The sequence below is a fragment of the Sinocyclocheilus anshuiensis genome, unplaced genomic scaffold (assembly GCF_001515605.1).
Source record: "Sinocyclocheilus anshuiensis isolate Anshui unplaced genomic scaffold, SAMN03320099.WGS_v1.1 scaffold1365, whole genome shotgun sequence".
NCBI lineage: Eukaryota > Metazoa > Chordata > Actinopteri > Cypriniformes > Cyprinidae > Sinocyclocheilus > Sinocyclocheilus anshuiensis.
Window position 1 is genome coordinate 1971252 of NW_015551032.1, and position 4211 is coordinate 1975462.

Sequence of the window (4211 nt, forward strand, 5' to 3'; positions counted from 1 at the left end):
CATTTTCACAAAGTCATGCTAAAAACATTCATAAGAGCACTAAATTATAATCTATGTAGCAATGGTTATTAAAGGGGAGGTCTTATGCTATTTCATGCATTCTGAGTTATTTACACTGTTGAAGAGTTGGATTCTCGTGCTAAACATGGTCAAAATTTCAAAAAACAAGTTGGACATATGATGGAGTATTTCTGTGCCAAGTACCCTTTTTCAGGGTTGGTATAAACTGCGTTCACGCCATGTCGTAATTACCGTAATACCGTAAAAGAACATGGGCAGATCCGAGTAGAATGTCACGTGTTGTCATCTTGGAAGAGAGAGAGAGAGAGAGAGAGAGAGAGAGAGATTAAAGTTGTGTGTGTGAATTATCTGCGTCTGTTACAGAATTAAATGAAGTATGCATACAATAGCCATGATGAAGTCTATGCTATTTCATTCAGTACAGTAGATACATTTTCACAAAGTCATGCTAAAAACATTCATAAGAGCACTAAATTATAATCTATGTAGCAATGGTTATTAAAGGGGAGGTCTTATGCTATTTCATGCATTCTGAGTTATTTACACTGTTGAAGAGTTGGATTCTCGTGCTAAACATGGTCAAAATTTCAAAAAACAAGTTGGACATATGATGGAGTATTTCTGTGCCAAGTACCCTTTTTCAGGGTTGGTATAAACTGCGTTCACGCCATGTCGTAATTACCGTAATACCGTAAAAGAACATGGGCAGATCCGAGTAGAATGTCACGTGTTGTCATCTTGGAATTACTGTAATTACGACATGGTGTGAACGCAGCATAACTTTCGGAAAGCTTTTCTGGAGTATGGCCCTTCATAACGTCATAAAGTGCGGAATTCCTTGTATGGGCACATCTCCTGGAATAGAGTGCACACATCAACCAGAGCGAGAGCAAGAGCAGCCCATCAACGTGTTTCATTTGGGTTACTGAAGTCGTCGGCAGCGCTGCACAGGACTTGCTCAAGAAGGATTTGTCATTTTGTTTCTAGATCACAAAATCAAGAATGTCACCAAAGAAGTGTGTTTTTGGTTGTATGGGAAAGATAACCCTGTTCAGCTTCCCAAAGAACCCAGCATTAAGGGAACAGTTTGTTTCCCCGAGGCAGCAACGGAGTTTTGCAAGTGTGTTTGTTTGTTCCTGGCACTTCGGTGACAAATGTTTTATAAACAAATGAAATAAAATTGAAGTCAATAAAGTTTTTGTTCCTGTTTTATTTATGTCGATTTCACAGCTTGCAGATGATCGCTATGCAAAAGCTTTGAGTGCTCATGACTCTTTAGCTCCGCCCACAGCACGCCTCCAGGAGCTCGACTGTTTTCGGCGAGAATTGTAAGACTCTTGAGAAGGGTATAACTGCAGCCTGGAGATCTCCAAATGGGGCAGGAACTCCAAAATGGGGTTGGAGCTCCAAAATAGGGCGTGGCTTCCTCCCATTGACAGACATGTACATGACACGCATGCGCAATTTTTTCACCCAATCAACTTCAGCGCAAACTCCGCCCCACAGATGATTCTAAAGATTTTATTGGTTGTGTCAATCACAGTGTTAATTTCCCACACTGCTACAAAAAATGCTATCCCCTAAACCTATCCCACACCTGACCTTAACCTTAACCGCTGCACGGCGGATTGGTGCTGAATAGCATGGTAAAGACAGTTGCAGTTTAGGAGATAAGCAGTTAATAAGATTATGCGATATGAGATTGCCTAGATGGGTCATTCCGTAACTCCCCAGCCGGACCTCACCGGACAATGGCACCTTTTTAGTTACACCCAGCATCACTACCCCCTCCTACCCTGCGAATTTCAAACCCCGGGACCCCCTGTTGCTTAAAACAAAGCGATAGAGTAAAATCTTTCCCCTGCGACGACTCGCGGGAGAGCTCGTGGTTGATTCTCGTTTATATAATTAAGTAGAGGTTCAAACTCCAGTCTGAACACCACTGGCCACGAGCTTTCGGCTCTGCTCTCACGGAGAATATTGATTTATAGCATATTTTATTTTAGATAAACTAGAAACAATGTTTAATTTATAAAGTTTTATTTTGAAATGTAAGTCAATAACAATTGGCTGAAGCCAGAGCCAATGGTGAAAGTCTTTGAGCAAAGAGACCCCGCCCCATTTTGGAGATTCTGCCCACTTTTGGAGATCTCCGGTCTGCAGATATACCTACTTGGGACTCTTCAGATATATGAAGGATGCAGTACTACTCAATAGGTAGTTAAGATTAAGAATTTTATCAGATGGCGAAAAGATGGCGCCGGTGTGTGTGGTGAGCCGTCTGCCCTGTTCATTTTATGTGTTGATGTTGGCTATTTTAGCTATTTTAACATCAGTTTTAACTACTGTGAACTCTACATTGTTAACCCATTGTTAACATCAAACATTACTTGATTGGAAATCTAATCTCTTACTCGCCTAATGCCGTGTGGAGTGGATCTTATACGTGTCCACCACCACTCGCCTCGAACATTCCCGATTTTCTGTGTCGATGGCCCTTCGACGCGCCACAGAGAAGGCGTCGCAGGGGACGAGGGAAGCGGGCTGGTGTTACTATCAGGATCAAGTCTGGTTTACTCTCTGGATTTACTCGGCCTTCGGACTTTCCCTCACTGGCATCCTGGCCCGTCTCTGGTTGTTATGTGGCAAGACGCTCGCTGGAGAGGCCCTATCAGTGGATTCGTCCGATTACCCCCAGCTTCCTGGATGCACCCGCATGCCCATCTCTCCCCGGATTCGCGGTGGAGGAGTTAACCACGGCATTCTCCGTCTACTGAACCGAGGCCATCCTTTGCCTTGCGAGTCCCCGCCGATCAGAATGGGATTAATTAACGTTCGCTCTTTGGTCAACAAAACTTTTATCTTGCACGACATTTTTACTTCAAAGGATTTGGATTTTATATATTTGACGGAAACTTGGGTTAAAGAGGGAGACTTTAGTCCCTTTTCTGAACTTGTTCCTCAGGATTGCACCTTTTATAACTGCCCCAGGAAAACTGGACGTGGAGGAGGACTTGCAGCTGTTTTTAAACAAAAGTTTATTACACGTACCATTCTGACTGTTGTCTATTCGAGCTTTGAGGTACAGCTTCTTCAAATAGATTTGGTATGTCCAGTTCTCTGTGTTAATATATATCGCCCATCGCATATTAACAATGCCTTTCTAAATGAATTATTATGATAATGATAATGATTTACTAGGAGAACTGATTCCACGGTTTGATTACATCTTAGTGTTGGGTGATTTTAATATTCATTTATGTTGCCCCACTAAACCCCTTGTAACTGAATTTAAAAATCTTATTGACTCATATGGTTTTGTGCAGTGGGTGCAAGAGCCTACTCATGCTCATGGTCACACGTTGGACTTGGTTCTTTCACATGGATTCCAAATATCATACTTGTTTTTCTGACCACAGACTGGTACTTTTTTCCTCTCATTTTCCCGATCCAGTAGTTGCTACACCTTCAGTGACTCGTTTGAAACGTTATTTCTCCACTCAGTCATGTGAGAGATTCGCTGCCTCTTATGCTATAACTGATCCACCTTTGCCTGAACTGTCCTCTCCTATGCAGGATGTTAACAGACTTTTTAATTGCTTCAATCAAAAATGTCTGTCTACTCTGAATCTTATTGCTCCGTTAAAACCCAAACGTATTGTTACTAAACCCCAGCCATGGCTTAATGATTCAACTCGTTTGCTCAGAAAGGCTTGCAGAAGAGCAGAGCAAAAATGGTGCAAGGATAAGTTACAGGTCTCATATGAAATGTGGAGAGATTCCTTATATGTGTATCAGAGAGCTGTCAAGGCCGCCAAGTCCAAATGTCTATCTGAGTTTATTGGTGACAACTTGCACAGACCTAAGACCCTCTTCTCTGTTATTGATTCTATGCTCAGTCCCCGTCAACATTTTTCCTGATGCTTCCATAGCACTGTGAACAATTCTGTACATTTTTTAATGAGAAAATCGTTCAATTAAGATCTAACCTGCCCTTGGGGAACTCTGTTCAACCTGAGCGATCAAGCGGTACGATACTGTGGAGCGATTTTCAGCCTGTTTCTTTTGAATCCTGTAAAGGCATTGTTGAACGTCTAAGATCAACTTCATCTTCTCAAGATAATCATTCCATCTAGATTTCTAAAACAGATTTTCAATACCATTGGACATGATCTTTTAACTATTTTTAA